This window comes from Hylobates moloch, unplaced genomic scaffold, assembly GCF_009828535.3.
Source record: "Hylobates moloch isolate HMO894 unplaced genomic scaffold, HMol_V3 SCAFFOLD_23, whole genome shotgun sequence".
Classification (NCBI taxonomy): Eukaryota; Metazoa; Chordata; class Mammalia; order Primates; family Hylobatidae; genus Hylobates; species Hylobates moloch.
Window position 1 is genome coordinate 6,436,826 of NW_026652298.1, and position 25,204 is coordinate 6,462,029.

The 25,204-nt window shown below is 40.1% G+C and overlaps 1 protein-coding gene and 1 pseudogene across 3 annotated transcripts in view; both read right to left on the minus strand.

Moving 5' to 3' along the window:
* MIER3 (MIER family member 3) overlaps positions 1 to 10,504 on the minus strand; it is a 45,233-nt gene extending 34,729 nt beyond the window's left edge. Inside the window, exon 1 of one of the 3 annotated variants that reach the window (XM_058433857.1) lies at positions 10,454 to 10,504. The gene's annotated coding sequence lies outside the window, so the exon portion shown is untranslated. The other 2 variants (XM_058433856.1, XM_058433858.1) reach the window with 2 other exon arrangements.
* Positions 10,505 to 21,228: 10,724 nt separating this feature from the next.
* On the minus strand, positions 21,229 to 21,861 carry LOC116462654 (U2 small nuclear ribonucleoprotein B''-like; annotated as a pseudogene).
* Positions 21,862 to 25,204: the final 3,343 nt, after the last annotated feature.

Here is a 25,204-nt window from a genome sequence, read left to right on the forward strand (position 1 = left end):
CATGGTATTAAATAAGGATTCAGACAAAGATAAATGAAGCTAAATTTATTAGCAGTTAAAGGAAGCAGAGCTACTTTCCCCCACCTGATCACTAGAGAAAGTTTACCACTCAGTCCTACATAACACATTCTTTTATGATAAAGTATGTAAAGTCTACTATATGTAGATGGAGCTCTCATTCTTTCTGATTGACAAGACTTTCATGAGTCAGTACAGATTAAAAATCCTTTTGACCCAAGGAGTTTAAATTAAAATACTATTACTTTTTACTTTTATTATCCTGTAACTATGCAATAGAGGGCATTATATAGAAAGTGCTAGATGCTGGGCACTGTGGGACCACCATAAAAATGCCCCTGTCCCCCAAAAGCTTACAATCTAAGTAATTTCCATAGGTGGTAAATGGATACGTGAGCAAGGAAAACTAAAAACCATAGTGACCTCCTAAGGAGAACCAAAAATGTCATAGATCCTCCAACCATCTTTAGAAAGGAAATAAATGAAGAAGGGTTTATTTACAAACATGTAATTTTAGAGGCTTCCAGTAAATTCATACAATAAAATAAAAAAGTATAAATATAAAAAAATGAGGACCAATGAAACTAACTAGACTAGGAGGTTAACACCAAAGAAAAAGTAAGGACAAGGATATGCAGGTTATGAGGTATTAACACAATACAATAGTTAAGCCATAAATATAGAGCTTTCCGGCAGCCAAAGCAAAAAAGGTGAATGTAATCAGTTGCTTGCTTCTCATTGGAGAAGCATACAAATGTAGGAGAAATATACAAATTCTTTTGGTAACTGTCTGTGGAAGTGGAGAGCACAATATGAATGACCTACTGAAAGCAGTTAATGGGGCCACAGTAATGCAACATAGATATTTAGGCTTCTGCAGTTTCCATCTAACGCATGGGAAAATAATAAACTAACCAAAGTTAATGTCTCAATCTCAAATACCCATAGTAGTCAGGCAGGCATAATGAATGAGTGAAGCAGGCTAGTGTAGACAAATGCAGGAGTAATAGCAAATTTGGAGACATGTGTCCTACTTAAACAGGGAAGCCACTACGCACTACTTGGGTCAGTTTCAGCTTACTGGCCCAATGTTTCCAGTTTCAATTTTCCAAGAACAGCTGGAAAACTGAATTTTTATGTGAAATCTCCTGGTTGTAAAATTTCGTCAACTAATTTTTTAAAAATTTAAACACAGTGTAGATCAAATAAATCATGTTAAGTAAATCATGTTTAACCTGGGAGCTTCCAGTTTGCAAACTCTGATCTAGAACATCATCTTAGCAGTACTTCTCAGCATAGCTTATAAGACTGTAATGCCAACAGTTAGACCCAGCATCAGGCCAAACTACTTGCATTTTTCTAAATTTATCCACTTCTCCTGTGTGATATTCAATTAAATATTTTTTGTTGGAATGAATGTCCACTCTCTGAGAAAGCTAACTGATCACAATAAGTTTTGCCTGAGCAAAGATTGTTAACAAAAGAAAGATGATCTGCATGGTAACTTTAAAAAAGAGAGAGTTCTCACAGTTCCAAAAAGGTTTCAGTTTGTTTCTAAGAAGGGAACTTGGTCCATATACATGAACATATATCCAGCCTGTGAGTCAGGGCCATTCTTAAAATGAGATGGATGCATCAGGCTGACATAGCTGTGCAAGCATACCCAATTGGAACTTCCAATTCAATGGCTTTAAATTGCAGGAACATCCTCAAAAGAATTTGTAATAACTGTATCCCTTCTCATGTATTCTAATTGACTTCTAATTTTGTCATTATAAATTTAAATACCTGCGAAGGATATACTTACCTTTCGTAATGACGGTCATTTAAAAATAAAGCCATTATATAACACTTAAAATGTATGCAATGGAATCTAAATACCATAACAATTTAATATTTCATTATTCTTTTAAAAAGACATAAACATGTTTCTTTAATGGTATGAAATTTTACATGATTCCTTTTTCTCCTTGAACCCATATTCCCATTCTACTTTCTCCAAAGAAGTGTAATATGCTTTATGCTTAGGAGTCTTTTGTTGATACCCTACAATCTTTATCTGCAACAAAAATATCCTTGTAAATTGATAGTAAAGAGAAATAATTTTCCTCCAGATTGAATTATCAGTACAATTACTGCTAATTTACATTTGCTCTAAACAATATACATGTATTACAAGTTTTGAGTAAAGATTTTGAACAAAAATTGCATTGGAAATCAATCTATTCATAAAATGAATAGGATCTTTAAAAATTAATTCATGTACTCATGGATGAATATTACTTAATACTAGAATGGGAGCTTAACATCAATTTTATTCTTAGTCTTTATTTGTATAGAAGTAAGATTTGAGAAACCATATTCATACACAAGTAGATAGAAATGGAAGGGTTTTGTTACTAAACCATCACTCAATTTGTTGATCTCCTTAGTAATACATCATGTTATGATCTTCTATCAAACATCATTTTTAATGATCTATACACTGATGTTTTAAATGTGTTCCTTCAACTTTGTTGAAAGCTAAGAGTTAAAAGCTACCTGACTTGAAAAAGGATTTTTTACAAAGCTATTATAGCTCATTACTATAATTCACTTCAATTTTGATGAAGATTACCAAAAAAGCCTTTGCCAAGACTTATCAAATGACTGTTAATTGTACTGTTTCACGTAGAGGCAATTATTTAACTCAACAGGCTCAGAAAAGGGAAGGAAAATGGGAGCAGTGTTAATTTTAAGACTCTCTTACAAATACAGTTTTGTCAAATAAAATGTTTATATCTTATCACACGTTTTAAATACATTTTTGTCAAAACCTTGGACTGGAGCCCTAAATCTTTCACTTGTGGAAAGTGTCTGCCACATAACCTAACAAGCAAACCCTGTCCCCTTTGTCAAACCAAACTGCCAAGTCTGACTTGAAAAGTCTGATTTCATTTTTCAGTTCTAAGAAGCATATTAATTCTTATTTTGAGGCATATTTGAAACCACTGAGAAATAAATTACAAAACATGTATTATAAGATAGGTTACTAAAAGCATGCAATTCAAGATTAAAATGATGTCAGATCTAACCGAATTAATTTTTTCATTTTATGAGTTATAAAAAGAGTAATCAACATGCAGTTCATCACTTAGCTTGTTATAATACAATGTAGCATGTGGCTACAAGTAATGTTATGTATATTGCAAAGAATATGATAAAAGGCACGATATTTCTTTGGTAAACAAGTGTTATGGACTGAATATTTTATGTTCTCCCCAAATTCATATGCAGAAGCCCTAACCCCCAGTGTGGCTATATTTGGAGATGGGGCCTCTAAGGAAGTAATTAAGATCTCCATGCTACCTTCTTGGACTTTGCTGCTGTCATTATATTCAAACTTTGGCCACTTTCTTGGCCCCTGCTTCCTGGGTTGTCTTTGTTTTCTGGCTCTCAGCTCCCTCCTAAGTGGTAGCTGGTGCTTTGGGGGCTTAACTGTGCAAACCTTCAGCACCTTGAACTTGCCTTTCCCAGATGTTCTCTGACCTTGCCCACTGCTTCTTGAGTACTGCAAACAACACCTGCCATTAACGCTGAAGTTTGGACAGGCTTTCCAGGATGCCAGGGGCCAGAGCAGAGCAGGAAAAGGGTGACCTTGGTCCAACAGGATTAGCGTCCTTATAAGAAGGGACACTAGAAAGCTTGCTCTCTCATAGGTGCACATTCTCCCTCTCTCTCTCTCTTTCTCTGTGTACATGCATCAAGGAAAACCTGTGTGAGGACACAGTGAGAAGACAACTGTTTGCAAGCCAGGAAAAGAACCCTCACCAGAAACTGACTCTGCCGGACCTTGATCATGGACTTCTCGCCTCCAGAACTATGAGAAAATAAATGTCTGTTGTTTAAGTCACTCAGTTTGTGATTTTTTTTTTATGGAAGCCCATGCAGACTAAGACAACATGTGTGCAGTATTTGCTTTTGAATCTGGTATTGCTGAACATCTGATATTTGCTTTGGAATAAAAAAGAATTATGAGTAAAAATTCAGAAATACTTCATTAATTGTATTTATGTTCAAACTTTTCTTATATACATGTATCAGATGATAGTAAAAGGAGTACGCTGCTGCTAAAGATAATCAGTCCAGGAGGTGGCCTATCATTTTATTTTTTATAAGAAGTGGAAAAATATTAATATTATAAGAGAAATCATGTAAGGATATTTATTTGCGGCTTCTATCCAGTGTTCATGGAAATGTGAAAGTCTGAAAACATTTCAAAACTATGGCCTACGGATGAGTGTGAAGACTAGCTGAAAATACATGCTTAGATTTCAATAGTGATTAGTATTTCTTACCAATGCTGGGTTCTTCACTTTGTTCTTTCCAAACCCTTCTTCAAGAGCAATGTATTATTTGACAAAGGACAAGAGGAAGTCATTAAATGAAAAGTGCTATCCTTTTTACTACCTTTATGACTCAATATAATATATCTGATGTTGGAAAATCTCAACAAGGACTAAAATACCCCATTCCTCACACCATGCTTAACCTTTGACTAAAATATATGTAAGACAGGAAGATTTAACATGTATTAAATATGGCCTAAAACCTTACTATATTTCCTTGATTTCAAAGTGTATTTCAAAACAGCTTCTGTAAGGATTTCTTCTTATATCTCATTAACTCTAATGGTAAAAAAAGATTTACTTCTCTAAGATTGACCAAAAAGCTTGAGCCAAACAACTGTAAAAACTGACAATTACTTCATAGTTCTGTGTTGTACTGTGTTAGAATGGAAGCTAGAGAGAATTTGGGAAAAGCTTCACTTGACAATTTAAGAATTTAGCACAAAGAAACTGGGGGCAACAAATGCGGGTTACTGGGTTTGAGTTGGGGTATAAAGGGCAAGGATAAACAGGGAGTTCTCTCAATTAAAGGTTATTAGTACCTCCAAGGCAACTATTAGCAGAACTAGATTTATTTTATGGCTGTTTAAATTATCTGGAAGAAAGAATGCACAACGTACGGGATGCTAGTGCCTCTGTTCTCCATTCCATTCAAAGAATATGCTCCAGGTTTAGCTTGAGATGGGAGACTTGAATCTTCTATACTCTTGTTTGGCTTCTCCTAGTGTGAACATCTTGCTGCGTTGAGTGTAACTCTGGTGTTTAAAGATACACATTTTTTTTTTTTTTTTTTGGTACAGCATGGTCTGTAAATACAAGCCAACTTCATCATCTGGTGTTCAACTAAAGAAACACCCAATACTGAAGGAAAATTGGCTGCATCGGACTTTTTGGGAGGCTGTATATTCACTTTCAATGTGGCACTTTCCTAAGGCATTTTTTAAAGTTTCATTTTTTAAAAAAATTATTATTATGAAATATTTCAGGAATAGCAAAAAGTATGCCATTTTTCTTTGTTTTTCATTTAATTTGCACAAACTAAACATAAATACAATATAATTCCATGTTATAAGTATTTATTACCTATTAAACGCATATTATTTCCTATCTCCCAGCTAGCTTGCAAGGTGAATGTTATTCTCTCCATTTTACAGATAAGGAAACTAAGGCTCAAAGATATTAAAATTTACCCAGTTTAAAAATGATAAAGCTGAATTTGGACCCAAGTCTGCTTAAATTTAAAGCCTGGACTCTTAATATAAAGATGCTAATGAGTAAAACAGGAATCATTATAAAACAAAAAGATAGCATTTAAGTGAAATCTTGATTATGAATGAGAAAAAGCAATCTCATTTGGGGGAAGAAATGTGCTAAACTAAAGATCCTAACTTTTGGAATAAACTGTGAAACTGGATTTTTAAAAATGTGTAACAGATCAACTTTATTATAACAACAATACATTCAGGAAAAATAATCAGAGTTATACAGTACTTGAAGGATGGTAAGCAGAGAGAGCTATCTCAGTCCCTCCTTGCATACACTTGACCCAGCACAGTGCTTGGCAAATGTTTGTTGAATGAATGCATCAGGATCTAGTTCAACAGCAGTCACTTCCTTGGAGAGAAATAACCCAAGGTATGGATGATGAGGACAGGCAGTGCTTCCTAATGCATCCTTAGGGAGAGTGTTATACAGGAGCAGTCATCCACTTATTAATCCATTTAGAAATCATTTCTCTCCTTGGCCATTTGTTGGGTTAGGTCTGCCCATGTGATACATGTACCAGGAAGCCTAGCCATGGATACTAGTCTTCTGGCTTCAGTGGGCAGTCAGCCCTGCTGCTCACCTCTTCTGACTTGCTCTCATCCCCTTCTCCCTCTTCCACCTCCGATGCCTAACTCTGCTTGATGTTGCTTCACAGAGCAGTGTCCCTTGGTGCCCCCTTACTTGTCTGACTCACTAGGACACACTTCTTAGGCTTTCACTCTCAGCATTTTCTCTGGGACATGATCGGGTCACTTCTAACATCTCCATTCACCCCTAGCTGCAGGTTTTGCTTGGTCCACACAAGATCCATGTTGGCCACCTCAGCTCTACCTGGCCTTTCCATCTGGGATAGAAAGGGACATATTGTGCTCACTATGCTGGGATCTGTATGGGAATATATCGTGCAGCTATGCTGCAAGGCAGCTCTCCTCACTCACCAACTTCCGTGACAGCTTCTGAAATAATGAAACCCCAACATTTATATGTTCATACAAATAAACCCACCCACCACCGGGTGGATTTCTCTCCAAAATTATATGTCAAAGTTGTATAAGAACAGGCCAATCCTTTGGAAGAACTTCTCTACGTAGAAAGAAGGAATTTCAGGAACTGTTTATCTCAGAAACAACCTTTGTGCTGTACTAGTTTTCTTGGACTACCATAACAAAATACCACGCTGGGTGGCATGAACAGCAAAAATTCATTTTCTCACAGCTTTGGAGCGTAGAAGTCCAAGATGAAGGTGTCAGCAGGGCTGGATTCCCCTGAGGCCTCTCTTCTTGGCTTGCAGGCAGCTGCCCTCTTACTGCCTCTTCACATGCTCTTTTCCTCTGTGTCTGCATCTTTTGTGTCTCTTTGCGTGCCTGAATTTCCTCTTCTGATAGGACATCAGTCAGATTGGATTAGGACCCATCTTAATTTTAACCTCATTCTAACTTAATCACGTTTTTAAACACCCTGCCTCCAAATAAAGTGACATTCTGAGGTACCAGGGGTTTGTACTTCAACATACAAATTTGGGGGGACAGAATTCCAGCCATAACATGTGCCCCCTCAGATTCCTTCTGTCCAAACTGCCTCCCAGACTCACAGCCTCCATCATGGATGACAGCTCTGTCCAGGCAGCTGTGTCCTAGAGTCTGGCTTCTCCTGCCTCTTCTGTACTCACACACTATGCCAGCCTGCCAAGCATAGTACCAGGCTTCCTGAGTGACTGTCTGAAAGGGTTGGATGCTATAAGAGAAATGTGAAGACATTAACAGTCTCCAAGGCAAACTTTGATGATGAGGGAAATAGAGACCGAGGGGTGCAGGTGGTTAAATTCCTTGGATCGATGACTCTGAGGCACTGTGTCTCCACACAGCCTGTCCTGAGATAGTGTAGGGGAGCAGATGCACCTGCTGAGAGACGAGCTGTCACCTGTGGCTTCGTGATGAAGCAATGATCGGTGTGGGTAAGCATCACCTTGCATGGTTTCCCATCTTCCCCTGTTTAACCTCCCTTTTCCCTTGCGCTTGCTGCCCTGACTTTGTACCTCCCAAATACTCCCAGATACAACATCATCACTCAGTCCTTGCTTCACGCTCTATTTTCTAGGGAACCCAGGCTAGAACACTGGCATAACTGCCAGCTGGAAAATAAAATTTAAAAAAAACGGAAACACTTATTCATTACAGACAAACACTGGCAAGTAATTTTGGGGCTGATTCTGAGCTATCACTTCATCAATGACATACTCCTGCATTATGTATAATCAGATCAGAGGAATCATCATCACTCTGTGAAATACAGGACTAGACAATGTATCAGTCAGTTACTACTAGAAAAACAGAAACCATCCTAAGAATTTAAAAAAGAGGAAATTAATCCATGAATTGCTTACACAGGTCATGAAAGAGCTGAGATGCCAAACAGAGGACTGTGAAGCAATCTAGAGATTTGTAAAAGCAGAAAGTTGCTACCGCCCCTAAGCTGGAGAGACAACAGGAGAAATCAGTGTTACCAGCGGCCAGAGCCACTGGGGGAAGTTGCAACAAACCATCGAATGCCTGAGTAGGTAGAGCTGAAGATATAGCTATGCTAGAGATGCAACTGGAGACACAGAGAGAGGGAGAAATATTCTGATTTCTGTCTTCTTCCCTCCAGTTTCTTGCCAGCATCTCCCATTGCCTGAACGCAGGAAGAAGCTGGTTGATCTAGGAGCCTGGGAAATGCAGCCTACAGGAATTGGCACCTCTGTCACTCAGAGCACTTCAGGGGAAGGATATGGAAAGGAATAGCATAGGCTGAAGATTGGTCCAAAAAACAAGATAGGCTAACTAAACAAGATAGGCTATCTTGGAGAAACTGTTAGATAGTCAATAACTTTATGGGCCAAGGAAGTGTACAATGGGAGAAAAAATAGCACAGTTATAGCACAGCAGGCATCAGGATAAAACAGACCTGAGTTCAAATGGAAGATTTCCCTATCTATTGGCCATATGACCTTAGATGAGTCATTTAATTTATCTGAACCTCAGTTTCCTTTCCTCAATCTGTGTTGTAAAGATTATATGAGATTACTTATGTAAAGTGCTTAGCATATTAGCTGGCATCTAATAAGTAATCAATGAAAGACAACTCTTATAATAACAAGAGACCAATATCTAGTTGGCTTAGTCTGTGATATGGTTTGACTCTGTGTCCCCACCCAAATCTCATCTCGAATTATAATCCCCACGTATCGAGAGAGGGAGGGAGGTGATTGGATCACAGGACCATTTCCCCCATGCTGTTCTTGTGATAGTGAGTTCTCACGAGATCTGATGGTTTTATAAGCGTCTGGCATTTCCCCTGCTTGCACTTCTCTCTCTCCTGCTGCCATGTGAAGAAGTTCCTTGCTTCCCCTTCCACGATGATTGTCGGTTTCCTGAGGCCTTATTGGCCATGTGGAACTGTGAGTCAATTAAACCTCTTTTCTTTATAAATAACCCAGTCTCATGTATTTCTTTATAGTAGTGTGAAAATTGACTAATACAGTCTGGTTCTTCAAAAAGCAAAGATTTGGATGAAGTAGTTTATTTGGAAGATGATCCCATTGCAAGGGAGTGGGAAACTGAAACAGAGAAGGAAGAAAGCCAACAAATAGTGTATTAATAAGAGAGTACCACTGTGGGCAACAAGGGTTCAGTCCCACAGAGGACCCTCTTAGGGAATGGTGTGTAATGCCTTTGAATTGTAAAGTTTTTAAAAGGGGTGAGGTAGCTGGAATTTTAGCTACCAATTCGCATTCACAGTAAAAGCTGCTCCTGGCATTAACTCCTGGGCACTTTCGGCCTGCCCTTCATGACGGCTGAGCCTACTGTCTCAGCCAGAGAACACCCTTAGGTAATACGATGCAAGAACCGGGTGTGTACAGGTGCCATCCCTAGGGGACCTGGGCAAACTGAGGAATATAGATTAATTATTGCTACTAGCTACTGCTGCTGTATAGCTGAAAAAGATCTGGGATCATAGTGGGCTATGATCCCACCTAAAATCAGCACAGTTGTACTTCCATGTTTCCCTGGACCAATACTTTTCAAACTTTTCTGACCAATATCCACAGTTAGAAATGTATTTTTACATTGTGACACAGTACACGTGAATGTTTATATAGTGCACATTTACACCAAAACAAAAGTTTTCTAAAATAATACTTATTCTTTTGAAATACCATGCACCCTAATATCTTTCTATGTCACTAGATTTTTTAAAACAAAGATTGAAATTTCCAAAACTGATTTCAAGACCCTCTAAAAACCCTCAGTTTATTGTCCTAGCTACTGCAAGTGTGTACTGCTGCAGTGATAAGGAGCTTGAGCAAGACTGTAAATAAATGATGTCACTGTGCCCTAAAGCCATTAAGTACTAAACTAATTTCAGCTAACTTTTTTTTTTTTATAGCAAGACATTCTCAATGAAGGAAGCAGTATGTTGATTGGTATTTTAGCACTGGGTCTTTATCTAGTCAGAGACTGGAAACAGTTAACAAACACGCACTTTGAGTAGCACTGCCCTAGACCATACTTGAATGGGGTTTTAAAAATGGGCTTAAGACTAAAAATGAATTTTTCTAATGCTTGCCCTTCTCTGTTGTTAAAAGATCCCTAGCCCTCCACAAGTCTCATTTAGTATTTCTTGGGGTCTCATAGGGTTAGCTCTGATGAAGTTGCCAAACCATATTTATGAAGGTTCCTACCTTCTCCTTAGCTTCAAAGGCTAGAATGAAAGATGAAGACCACTGCCCCCACTCTGCTCACCCCTGCAAGGAGGACCACTTGGCCCTTACTCCTGTGCTTCCTGCCTTTCCACTCCTGCCGCTGCCAGCATACTGGGAAATAAGGTTCAGGTGCCACTTCTGTGGACTAACAAAAGAAGGGAAACTGAGTCCTACACTGCAATTGTGGGCCCCCATCCCAGGTCACAGAGGAGCTCTGTGATGCTGCTATCTTCTAGGGCAACAGTCCTCAAACTGGAGTACCCTAGGATGCTCAACCCAGGGCAATTTTGCTCCCCCAGGTGACACTGGCAATGTCTGAAGACATTTTTGTTGTCACAATTTGAGTGGAGGAATGCTATTGGCTTCTGGTAAATAGAGGTCAGAGATGTTGCTAAATATCCTACAATGCACAGACCAGCCCTCACAACAAAGAAATATTTGACCCAAAAGGTCAATAGTGCCAAGATTGAGAAAACCTGCCCTAGGGGTACACATAGGCTTCCCAGGGGCAAGTGGGCACTGGTCACTTTAAGCTGATTGGTTAACATATCTTCCATTTCCATTTGCACCATCTCCTAAATTTGGTTTGCCACACTCTGCAAGTTCTACTTTCCCACCTCCTTTTCACAGTGACCTCTCTTCCAAACCCCAAATATACTATCTGGGTATAAAAATCTTGCAGGGCAGGCCATCGCAGTGGCTCACGCCTATAATCCCAGCACTTTGGGAGGCCGAGGTGGGCAGATTACGAGGTCAGGAGATCGAGACCATCCTGGCCTGTTAACATGGTGAAACCCTGTCTCTACTAAAATATAAAAAATTAGCCACGTGTGGTGGTGCGTGCCAGTAACCCCAGCTACTTGGGAGACTGAGGCATGGGATTCACTTGAACCCGGGAGGCGGTGGTTGCAGTGAGCTGAGATCGCGCCACTGCTGCACTCCAGCCTGGCAACAGAGCAAGACTCCATCTCAAAAAAACAAAAAATCTTGTAGGGCAAGCCAGGTGTGGTGGTGCATGCCTGTAGTCCCAGCTACTCAGGAGGCTGAGGCAGGAGGATCATTTTGAGCCTAGAGGTTCTAGGTTACCATGAGCTCTGATTGTGCCATTGTTTCTAGCCTGGGTGACAGTGGAATCTTGTCTCTTAGAAAAAAAAAAAAGGTTTATGCCAGACATTTCTATAAACTAAATTGGATAAATCTTCAGGGCAAGGTATAATATATAAAATATGACAGGGATTACATCCTTTGCAACTGTTTACATTTATAATATAAATCTTTACATGTTAACTTTCTTTTTTTTTTTTTTGAGACAGAGTCTGGCTCTGTTGCCCATGCTGTAGTGCAGTGGCACAGTCTTGGCTCACTGCAACCTCTGCCTCCTGGGTTCAAGCAATTCTCATGTCTTAGCCTCCCAAGTAGCTGGGATTACAGGCGCCTGCCACCATGCCCAGCTAATTTTTGTATTTTTAGTAGAGATAGGGTTTTGCCATGTTGGCCAGGCTGGCTTCAAACTCCTGACCTAAAGTGATCTGCCCACCTCGCCTCCCAAATTGTCAGGATTACAGGCGTGAACCACCACACTCAGCCCTCCATGTTAACATAAAAATGTGGGAGATGGAAATACATGTCAGAATAATGGTTACCTGTGGGAAGGAGAGAGCAGGTATCAACAAGAAGGGAGCATGAAGGAACCTCTCAAGCTGCTGGAAGTGTTCTATACCTTAACCTTGGTGGTGGTAACATGCATGTATAAATATATGAAAGTTCACTAAGCCTTACACTTAAGATTTGTGTACTTCACGTAAGTTTTATTTCAATTTTTTAAAAGTGAGAGGGTTTTTCAAAATTATTTTGGGATAATAATCAAGCAAAAATATTTGAAGACCACTGTTCTAGGAGACTGAGAGGACTAAGTCTTCCTAGCCTTATGTCCTTGCTTTCCAGCAGCCATGGTTTAAAACCTGTCTCTCCAGTCCTCTATCCTCAGGGCTTCCTTCCTCTGCCCAGGATGGCTCACTTCCCTCTCAGTCATTCCACCAAAGCCTCAGAAGTCAGACTCTGTGCTGGAGATTGAATGTTTGTATTCCCCCAAAATTTGTATTTGTAAACTTAATCCCCTAAGTGATAGATAGCATTAGGAGGCAAAGTTGTTGGGAGATGACTGGATCCTAAGCATAGATCCCTCATGAACGGAATTTGTGCCCTTAGAAAAGAGACCTCTGGCCCGGGCATGGTAGCTCATGACTGAAATCCCAGCACTTTGCGAGGCCAAGGTAGGAGGATTCCTTGAGGCCAGGAGTTCGAGACCAGCCTGGTCAACACAGCAAGAGCCCATCTCTATTATAAAGAAAAGAAAAGAGACCAGAGAGAACTCCCTTGTCCCTTCTACCATGTGAGGACACAGGGAGAAGATGGCCATCTATGAACCAGGAAAAGGGCCCTCACCAAACACTGGATCTGCCAGCGGCTTGATCTTGGACTTCCTAGACTCTAGAACTGTAAGAAATAAATGTTTGTTTTTAAAGCTACCCAATCCTTGGTCTTTTTGTTATAGTCACCCAAACAAGGACACTCTGTGATCAATATGCCCCTTACATCTTGGACCTCTTTCCTGGGCATTTTCCTCCACCACCTGCCTTAACTGAAATCTGCCTCTTCTCCTTGATGCCCTAGGACACCATCCTTTCAGACTGCACAAGCCTCAGGGTCAGGAGGAAGGGTCTGTGTCTTGCTCCTTTGATACTAAGTCAGGATGCTCCATCTGCTAAGAATCCTAGCATTCTCTCATCCTACCTCGACTCCTGATCACTATCACTTAATGACTGCCTGGCCAGTGCCCTTCATCAATCAGAACCTTCATGCCTGGATTACACACAGCCTTCTCTACTCTAAGCTCTGTTATTCAGTTAAAGTAATACCTAAAGAAAAAAAGATTTTAATTTTCATGAAGTTCAGTGTATCAGTGTTTTTTCTTTTAAGGTTTCTTTTTGTAGCCTATGTATAATAATATTTTCTTAATCCAATTTTTCAAAGATTTTTATCCTACATCTTTGTGATGGTTAATTTTAGGTGTCAAGTTGACTGGATTAAGGGATGCCCAGATAGCTAGTAAGGCATTATTTCTCGTTGCGTCTGTGAGGGTGTTTCTGGAAGAGGTGATTTGAATCAGTGGACTGAACAACGAAGATCACCCTCACCCAATTTGAGGATGGGCAGGCATTATTCAACTGATTGAGGGCAAATATAGAACAAAAAGGCAGAGGAAAAAAATGAATTCACTCTCTCTTCTGAAGCTAGGATATCCATCTGCTTCTGCTCTTGGACATCAGAACTCCAGATTCTCTGGCCTTTGGACTTAGTGACTTGTATCAAGCAGCCCCCAGGTTCTCAGGCCTTTGGCCTGAAACCAAGAGTTACACCATTGGTTCCCCAGGTTCTTAGGCCTTTAGACAGGGACTAAGCCACCTGCTTCCCTAGTTCTCCAGCTTGCAGATGGTCTATCATGGGACTTCTCAGCCTCCGTAATCATGTGAGCCCATTCTCATAATAAATTTGCCTCTTATATCTGTATCTATATCTCTCCTATTGGTTCTGTTTCTCTGAAGAACCCTGACTAATACAATCTTTTTTAAGATATGCTATAGTTTTGGCCGGGGATGGTGGCTCACACCTGTAGTCCTAGCACATTGAGAGCCCGAGGCAGGAGGATTGCTTGAGCCCAGGAATTTGAGATCAGCCTTGGCAACATAGCGAGATTCCCATCTCTACAATACATAAATAAATAAAATAAAGTTAAATTTAAAAAGATATGTTACAGTTTTAACTTCACCATTTAGGTCTATGATCTATTTTGAATTATTAATAATTTTTATATATAGTATTAGTTAAGGGTCAAGTTTCATTTTTTCCATATAAACATACAGTTGTTCCAGCACCATTTGTTGAAAAACTTTCTCCATTAAGATAACTTGATGCCTTTGTCAAAAATAATATATATATTTTATTATCATATTTTTAATTTTATATTATATACATATATTTGGGGAATCCTTATTTTGTTTTATGGCTCTATATGTCTGTCCATAAAACAATTCCACATTCCCTGATGACCTAGATGATTGAGATCAAGTGGCAAAAACTTTGTTCTTTTTCAAAATTATTTTGGCTTTTTAACATCTTCATTATTTCCATATGAATTTTAAGTGAATCAGCTCATCAGTTTCTATAAAATGCTTGTGGGTATTTTGATTCAGACTGTGCTGAATCTATAGATCCTTCTTTGTTCTGATCTTCCTGGGGAAACATATTCCATCTTTCACATTGTGGTAGTTTTGAAATACATGCATAATTTCTCTAATATTCCTCCCTCAAAAAGTGGAGCCTAATTCCCCTGTTCTTGAATGTGGGCTGTAGTTAGTGACTTGCTTCTAATGAATATACTCTAGTGGAAATGATGGTATATGATCTCCAAAGACTAGATGATAAAAGGCACCGTGGCTTCCTCCTTGCTTTTTCTTTCTTTTGGATCACTTATTCTGGGGGAAGCCATGTGCCAAGCCATGAGGACACTCGAGAAAACTTATGAAAAGATCTATATGGTAAGGACAAGAGGCTTCCTACAAATGACAGTTAAGGAACTGAGGCCTTCCTCCAACAGCTATGTGAATGAGCAATCTCGGAAGTAAATCTTCCAGCCCCACTCATGCCTTCAGATGACTGTGGCCCTAGCTGACATTTTGATTGCAACCTTATGAGAGAACTTCAGCCAGACTCACCCAGTTAAGTGGCTCTCAAATTCCTAATCCCTAGAAATTGTGAGATGATGAGTGCTTATTGTTTAAGCTGCTAAATTTTGGGGTAATTTGTTACATAGCAATTGATAACCAATGCAACTATTAAGTATCATATCTCCTGTAGAAGCCCTTGTCATATTGAGAACACTCCCTTCTATTACTAGTTTGCTGAGAGTATTCATCATTAATGGGTGCTAAATTTTGTCAAGTAACTCTTCTAAATATATTGAGATGATTATATGTTTTTTCACCTGTATTCTGGTCATATAACGAATTATAATTATTGATTTTCAACGTTAAACCAAGCTTTCATTCCTGGGGTAAACTTTATCCTTGTGGTATATCCATGCAATGAGATAATATTGAGTAATAAAAAGGAAAAAAAACTGATACATGCAACAACATGGATGAATTTCAAAAACAGTCTGGTTCCTTTTATATTAAATTCTTGAAATGACAAAACTAATCTAGTAACAAAAGTATATTAGTGGCTGCCTGGGGCCAGAAAATAGGTAGGGATTCACAGCAAAAGGTAGAAGAAGAGGGTGATAGATATGTTTTATGTCTTGATTGGGATAGTAGTTAAACAAAAGCATAACTCATTAATCAGTACCCTTAAAACAGGGGCACTTAAATGTATATGAATTACACTTAGCAAGAGAATTCATGTTTTGGGGCCAGGCATGATGGCTCATGCCTGTAATTCCAACACTTTGGGAGGCCAAGGTGGGTGGATCACTTGAGGTTAGGAGTTTCAGACCAGTCTGGCCAACATAGTGAAACCCCATCTCTACTAAAAATACAAAAATTAGCCAGGTGTAGTAGTGGGTGCCTGTAATCCCAGCTACTTGGGGGGCTGAGGCCAGAGAATCGCTTGGGCCTGGGAAGTGGAGGTTGCAGTGAGCCGAGGTCGTGCCACTGCACTCCAGCCTGGGCGACAGAAAAAGACTCCATCTCAAAAAAAAAGAGAGAATTTATGTTTTGAGGCCAGATGTGGTAGCTCATGCCTGTAATCCCAGCACTTTGGGAGGCCGAGGCGGGTGGATCACTTGAGGTTAGGCATTCGAGACCAGCATGGTCAACATAGCGAAATGCTATTTCTACTAAAAATCCAAAACAAAAAAAAAAAAACAAAAACGGGCATGGTGGCACACACCTGTAATCCCAACTACTCGGGAGGCTGAGGCAGGAGAATTACTTGAACCCAGGAGGCAGAGGTTGCAGTGAACTGTGATCATGCCACTGCACTCCAGCCTGGGCAACAGAGTGAGACCCTGTCTAAAAATAAAAAATAAAAATAAAAAGAATTTATGCTTTGAAAGTTTATACTTAAACTCTGTAAAACTAAATATTGAAAATTAGTCTTCTAGTAATGTCTGTTGAAATAAAAATGCTAAAACAATAGGTCTAGGGTATCTTTAAATAGTTATCTGGGTTACAACTAAAGCTAGCAATTTGGTTAATGACCACAGTAAGGGGGAAAACACTGGCCTAGCTAATGGATTTAATCTATTCCCATGTTTAAATGATTGTTAAGTAAAGGCTCTGCCATGCATAGAATCATTACTTAGGAAAACATCCTCACTGAGCCTGCTTTCCTGGGGTGAAATTCAAATACACTTGAGAAATCCAAACTCAAGTCAATTGTCCAAAGGAATAAACCTCTATTTAAATGATCCCAGCCTCCCAGCCTCAAAATGGAGGGTTAAAAAGAAACACAATCCATAACTTTTCTGATATTTTTTTTCCTCTGTGATGACAGCATTTCTCCTTCAGCCATGATAATCTTCAAATCTGTCTCACCCTGAACTAGGACCCTTCAGCCTGAAACACACAGAAATGGTACAACTGCCAAGAGTTGTTACTAAATAAACAGCCATAAAAATGATGTCGTTGATAACAGAAGCAATTAACATTATCAACTGTAAATTACTGTCAGTAAAAACAGAGATTTATTCATTATTACCATGCCCAATGCTGACCCTTCTTTCTCTTATTTTTGCATTTGCAGAAAATGAAAAGATTTAAGGAAATGAGAGCCTACCTCTAAATTGGTAATTGCTGTGGTTGTGCTGTCATTCTTGTCACTTTCAGGTTGGAATTCCAGAATGCTGTTGTCCCTAGGTCAGACCCTCCTGGATTCCTCAGCTTGTCATTCTAGCAACTAGAGCAGAAGAAAAAGAAAAGGGCTCTATTAATCAGAGTTCTCCATAAAAATAGAACCAAGAGGAGATAGATAGATGATAGATAGATAGATAGATGATGATAGATAGATAGATAGATAGATAGATAGATAGATAGATAGATAATAGAGATAAAGATGAGATTTTTTATGGGAATTGGCTTATACAATTATGGAGGTCAAAAAGTCCCATGATCTGCTGTCTGGGAGCTGGAGATACAGAAAAGCCAGTGATGCAATTCAGTCCAAGTACAAAGACCTGAGAACCAGGAGCTACAATGTTTGCAGGCCGTAGAAGATAAATGTTCCAGCTGCAGAAGGGAGAGATAATTCACCCTTTCTCTGCCTTTTTGTTCCATTTGGCCCTCAGTGGATTGGATGATGGCTGCCCACGTTGGAAAGGGCGAACCTTTACTCAGTCTACAGACTCAAATGCCAACCTCTTCTGGAAACTCCTCGTAGACACACCCAAAAATAATGTTTTACGTCCTAACTGGGCACCCTTTCTGTCAAGTTGATATATAAAATTAACTACCACAAGGGCTAAGGTAGCTGTCAGCTACATTAAGCTTTCCCCTTTCTCTATTCTTTTATTTTGGGGGTAGAATCTGAGAACCCCATTATCTGCAACCCCTATTTTCTAGTGGAGGAAGCCAAGGGCTAATTCTGCCAGTGTAGTGAAAGATGCCTTTCACAGGGAATCCTAAAGAGCACTGAAGCCAAGGAAGATGCCAAGTGTGTGCAGGTCGGCTAAGGTCAGTGAGTTCAGGAGGAGCTGGGAGCCAATGGCAAAAACCGAAGGATCCTAATCAAAAGGACAGATGATAACAAGAATAGGTGAAGATATGGAATAATTGGAACCCTCATGCACTGCTGGTGGGAATGCAAAATGATCCAGCTGCTTTGGAAAACAGTCGGATAGTTTCTCAAAAGGTTAAAAGTAGAGTTAGTATACAACCCGGCAATTCCACTCCTTGTTACACACCCAAGATAAATGAAAACATATGTCTACACAAAAACATATATACAAATTTCACAGCAGCATTATTCATAGTCACCAAAAAGTGGTAACAACCCAAATGTCCATCAACTAAAGAATGGATGAAGAAAGTATGGACCTGGTAGCTCACACCTGTAATCCCAACACTTTGGGAAGGAGGATTGCTTGAATCCAGGAGTTTGTGACCAGCCTTGGCAATATAGTGAGACCCCGTTTCTTAAAAAAAAAATTAAAAAATTAGCTAAGTGTGGTGGCACACACCTGTAGTCCCAGCTACTAAAGAGGCTGAGGTGGGAGGATTGCTTGAGCCTGGGAGGTTGAGAGGTTGAGGCTAGAGTGAGCCATGATTACATCACTACACTCCAGCCTGGGTAACAGTGAGACATTTTCCTTAAAAAAGAGAAAAAGATACATCGCTACAATGGAATATTCAACCCTAAAAAGGATACATATTACAAGATAGATAAATCTCAAAAACATTAGGCTACATGAAAGAAGCCTGTCACAAAGAACCACTTATTGTAAGATTCCATTTCTATGAAATGTCCAGAATAGGCAAATCTATAGAGACAAAAAGTAGATTAGTGATTGCCTGGAACTGGGGGATGGGGGAGGCATGGGGGGACTAGAGTTTGATGGATAAGGAGTACAATGTTTCTTCTGAGGGTGATGAAAATATTCTGAAATCGTGGCTACGCAATTACAGGAAAAGCTGTTGAATTGCACACTTTAAATGTGTCAATCGTATGGCATGTGAATTATATTTCAATAAAGCCATTAGGAAAACAAACAATAGAACTAGGGGACCAGGGCAGGAATGGAGAACCCAGACGTTAGCTGGAAGGCAGAAATTGAGAGAGAGAGCAGGCAGGCAGGCAGCTTGAGGCGGTTCCTAGGCTAGCTGTTTTGTGCTGCTGCTGTGCTGGGTCTGCCCTGTGCAAAGTGAGGCACTGATAGGGCCAGCTGAATTTAAACGGGCAGGGATAGCGTAGACATCCACTGTGCAAAGAGCTGCTGTTTTTACAACGGAAGACTGCTTTTATAGTTGGTGCTATTAAAGAATTCCAGAGAGGCTGCTCCTGTGTCATGACTATGGGGGAAGCATGAGGTGAGCACTATGTTGATTTGTTTATTTAGACCCTCAGAGTCAAGAGACTGAGTTACTCAGGCTCAGTTCAAGTCCTTTTTTCGTATATTCCTTTATTTAGTCCTTTTTACCTCCATATTCCACCTTAGCAACCATTCTAATGGGCACAGTGGGAGTCTTTTGGTTTATATGTGTAGGCTTGAATATTGAGTGTTACCATTTTGTATGCATGTATATGTATCTCACATTTAGGAAATATTATTATATTGGAGATCCCATTCTGTTTCTTCCTTTTTCACTCTATACTTTGTTTTAAAGACCCATCTGTGCTGTTAGGTATACATCTACTTCTTTGGTTCTAACTGCTCACTGGTGGTGTCTACTGCACATTACCTATCCACAATCCCTGTGATTGGCATACACGTTGCCTTCCTGTCCCTGTACTCCGAATAACATGTGGAACCCATGAGACTATGCCTCATAGACCTCCAACTGCAGGAGTGTAATTGACCTAAGGCTTAGCTTCGAGTTCTGAAATCTATCTCTGGGTTTCACCTGAGGCCTTGCTTCCTGTGGGCTGCTCCTAGCCAGTGACTGAGCAGAGCCGGGCAACTAAGACAGGCTCATTCCTGAAAGACAGGGGACTCCTCCCATGGCTGATTAGGGCTTGAGGACTTCCTGGTGGATTTGGAGAACCTTCCACCAGGTTCTTAGGATGCTTCCACCAACCTTCCTTCCCTCTCCTTCACTTGGGGTCAGACTTCATTGTGGTATGAGTTCTCCCATCCATCCTTATTTTCTCTCACAGGTATTCCCTCTAAGAAAATCTTTGTACGTTTAATTGGTTTAATCTGCATCTTGGCATCTGTTTCTTAGACGACCTGTGCTAACCCTAGTGCTATACCAAACATCTTTGTACATATCCCCTGAGGAGGATGTATAAAGGTTTCTTGGGGATGTACACCTAGAAGAGAAATTGCTGGGTCATAGGGTGGGGCCAGGTTGCCCCTGGAGTGGCTGCTCCCACCTGGATTCTCACCAGCAGTGCATGGGGTTCCTACATCTTTGCATCGGTGCCTATTCATGGCATTATGCTGCTAATTTATGCCCACCTAAGAGGCATAAAGTGGTATCTCTTTGTTGTTTCAAATTCCTTTTCTTTGATTACTAAAATTGTTCATCATTCTTATACATGTTAGTCTTTAGGGATTCCTTTTCTGTCAAAGGAATTGCCTACTATGCACTTTAGTCATTTTTATGTTTGCATTCCTTTCTTTTTCTTTTCAGTTTTAGGAATTCTTTGTATATTCTACATACAAGAGCCACAGTATCTACCACATGGCCAAACTGAGAAAACAGGGTGTGGGGGAATCTCTTCAATTCTTCTTTTTCAATTTTGTATGATCCCTTGTTTTTAGACGTTGCAGGCATCTCCCAATTTGCCGTCTAATAACTTTGTTCATGATGGCTTTGAACAGAAATTCTTAGTTTTTGCGTAATTGACAGAATCATTGAGGCGGGGGAGCGGGTTGTTTGTGCATCACATTGTGGTCCACAGCTTGAACCATGGCCAGGCACACCCAGACTTCATTCCTGGCTCATCATGTCCTAGATGTTACCTAGTTCAGTCACTTCTCTATTTTTTTTCACTTTGACTTTCCTCATCCCTAACTATTAGAATGACCCGAGCAAATGTTACTAATACAAACACTATAAATAATATTGAGTCCTTTAATGATTACTATCCCAAGTATTACTTCTTGACACAGGTGATTTTCATAGCGTGGGACAAAGTGACCTTAAATCCTTGTAAAGCTGCCCCGACAGCTCCAGCCTACTTACCATTTTCAAATTCAACCAGAGCAATACCATGCTTCCCAGGTACAAAACGTACTTTCTTGAAACCAGGGAACCTATTAAATAGCACAGATAACATCATCTCATGAGTCTCTGCTGGTAAATTAACTTAAAAATAAAACAGAATTCAGAGGGTAGTAAGAACCTGAGGATTTGGGTATCAGCTGAATTCAGTGTTTCCTGACCAGGCTTTCTGTTTGTGGTTGTTGCTATCTGTTCCACAGTTTGGGCTTTTTTTCTGTTCTTTTGTCAGCAAAAGTGTCACACATCTTAGAAATTATATCAGAATCTGTTTTTGCATACTGGATTTTCATTGGTTTATCATACAATGGAAATCCTTGTAACTGTCTCAAGGCATTTGTGGATGAGCCCAGTGTCCCGCACCCATCTTCATGGTCTTTAGAGCCACAATACTTACCACATGGCCAAACTGAGAAAACAGGGCATGTAGGAATCTCTTCAACCCTTCTTCTTTAATTTTGTCATTCATATTGTTGACATAAATTAAGCGATTTGGTCTGATATCCATGTTTTGGATTCAATTGTTCAAATAGCCTGAGGCCTGCACCATCTCCAGTAAGCGCTCAGCAAGTTCCCTCTCTTTCAACTTTTCATCTCAAAAACAACGACAATATGAGAGAATCCTACTCATCTAAAGCAACTGGGAAGACAGGTAGTTGGCTGATAAAAATAATCATTAAATACCATACATTTATTAAACATTTTCTTTCAACTTAAAACATACAAAAATATTCACTTATTTATACATCTTTATGTAGGGCATAGGTCTTTTTATTTGAGAATGATCTGCTTACTGTACTTCACATTTTGTCTCTTACTTAATTTAGATTAATAGTACATTGGTGACAATTTTCAGTTTTGTATTCTTTATTTTTTAATTTTCTATTTTTTTAGAGATGAAGTTGCTCAGGCTGGTTTTAAACTCCCAGGCTCAAGCGATCCTCCTGCTTCTGCCTCCTGAGTAGCTGGGACTACTACAATAGGCATGCACCACCATGCCTGCCCTGTTTGGTATTCATTAAAGTGTAACAAAGCTGCGCAGGATGGTGCATGCCTGTAGTTCCAGTTACTCAGGAGGCTGAGGTGGGAGGACTGCTTGAGCCCAGGAGGCTGAGGCTGCAGTAAGCTATGATCATGTCACTGCACTCCAGCCTGGGTGACAGAGTGAGACCCCATCTCTAAAAATAATGATAAAGTGTAGCAAGACCTTACATCCTCTAGATTTTTATAATTTTTCTGCCTTTTTACAGTTGTTCTTATTCAGATTTAATTGAAAAGGAAGTTTTTTAAATTATATCTTTCCAAAGCATTGCACTTAATTTTCTTAGGAACAACTCTACACTTATGTTTAATCAGTTTATGTACTCTTTAATTAAATTGTACAACTATAACAAGTACCATAGGCTCAAAGGGTTTGGTAACAAATACAATTTTTTCTTGTAAGCATATGACTCAACATACTCAACATGTGTTATGTTGAGCAGAAACACCCAGGCAAACCAGAGCACTTGGCTGCAAATGGTCCACATGCCCTTGGAGTTGGTCACTAGGGTTGTAGAGGAAATGGAGAGCCTTGGAGAATCTGGTGAAATGTTTAAGTAGGGCCTGCTAAGAGTTTCCATCATCAACCTTTTGGCTGGTTGTGTCAAACTCTGTGCCTGGCACTTAGTAAATGCTTAGTAATTGTTAATCATAATTAACACTAGACCAGTGATTCCTAACATTGGGTCATCTGTCCTTGCCTGTGCCCCCACACCTTGGGGACATTTGGCAATGCCTGGAGACATTTTTGGTTGTCACAACTGGAGAGGTGGAAGTAGTGCCTAGTGGGTAGAGGCCTATCCTAAACATCCGCCAGTACTCAGGACAGTCCCCTCATCAGAATGTCACTAGTGCCCAGGTGGAAAACCCTGCACTAGTCTAAGTGCTTCTGAACATGAACCTTATACGTGCCTATTCATAATTGCATCTCTCGCACCTAATGCATCTCATGGTTCATAATAAAACCTCAAAAAGTCTGTGTTGATGCATGCATGCACACTGACTAAATGAGTGGAAGGCCTCTGAGACAAGTGTGGCACATCCGCAGAGTGAGGCCCGGAACTTCAAAGTGGTGCAAATGAACCCTTCTCAGAAAATTTATCCAGACCACTCTGTGCCTGAGCCTGGCTCCCATGTGCTACAGCTGGTCAACTGCAATTGGCTGGATCCTGATCTGTTTATACTGTTCTTGCCTGTCATATTTACCCACTCAGAATTTTTTAATTCTTTTGATAACTGATCTCTGGCTTGGTCCCTGAAATTTGCTCCCACCCTGCAATTCCCCTGGACCAATGCTCTGCACAGCCTGGCCCTCCACCCATACACTAGTGTTCAGCTCCTCACTCTCCTGCCTGGCACCCAAGTGCTTGCTTCAGCTTCACCCCTGGCACAGAGGTGACCAGACACCTCTAAATAGGAGTTAGAGCTGGTTAGAGAGAGACCCCAAGTGAAGAGAACAAAAGAAGCGTAGCCCAGGGAAGCAGAAGAAGCAGAACTGGCTTCTCACCCTTGTTCTACTGTTTATCAGCAGTATCTTAGGTAAAATCCCGTATTTGCCTTTTCTTAACCTCTGTTTTCTCATCCATAGAATGAAAATAATAATGTTTTTCAACCTATTCCACAAACTGGTTTGTAATAAAATGATAATATAAGGGTGATTTTCAGGAAGGTTTACAAATAAATAAATATCTTTGGTGATGAAGAAAAATGTTGAAGAAAGCAACTTTATATATCTTTAACACTATTGTACTCTAACAGCCATATCTGACATTTGCGTAATGCTTACAGTTCATAAAAGGCTTTATCTTTTGATCTTCACAACCTTACAAGACAGGTAGAGAAATGCTATTACTACATCCCAGATGGGAAAACTGCATCCCGCAAATGTTAGTGTTTTGCATGGTTTAAATAGCTAGTGCATTTTAGAGAGACAAGGACCACGACCCAACCCTGTGCTCTTTTCACTATGATATCCTGCTACTAAGTGGGTCCTTTGAAGACACATAAAAATGATTTAAATAATAATAATACGGAATAATCACATTATAAGGAAGTTTGGCATAAAAGGGAGCTGCAGAGCATATGCCTTAAGGATATTTTAATAGTCACGTTCCAGAAGGTAAAATTGGGAAATAGTAAAACTAGACAATATTTTGTCTTTTCCTTTTTAAAACATTTCACTTGGAGAGAATTTGCATGTGGCCCTGAAATTTCTCTGCTCATTCAAGTTTTGGCTCTTCCTTCTGTGGCATGAATCTACAGGACAGCAAATGCCATAACTTTTAATTCACACATGACTGTTGCCTGTGCCACTCTGGGATTCAGCCAGGCTTAGAGATACTTACAGATGGACAGAAGTGGAGGAGACACCAAGACTTGGAAGTGTCTCTGTCCCCAGAGGTAAAACCGAAGGGAGAGAGAAGGAACCACGCAGCTGCAGCTACAGTTAACTCTGGTTTGGTGCATGGTACAGGGCAAGTGCAATTGCAGAAGTTCTGAGTAAGCAGTTGAGGAGAGAAAAAGAGTTCCAGGAAGTGTATGTAGCACAGGAATGGGGCATTCGAGGTGGATCACCCTTAGGAGTCCAGGTCGCCAAGCCAGAAGTCTGTTAAGAGTGGAGATAGTGGTCTGGCGTGGTGGCTCATGCCTGTAATCCTAGCACTTTGGGAGGCCAAGGCGGGAGAATCACTTGAGGTCAGGAGTTCAAGACCAGCCTGGCCAACATGGTGAAATGCTGCCTCTACTAGAAATACAAAAATTAGCTGGGTGTGGTGGTGGGCGCCTGTAATCCCAGTTACTTGGGAGGCTGA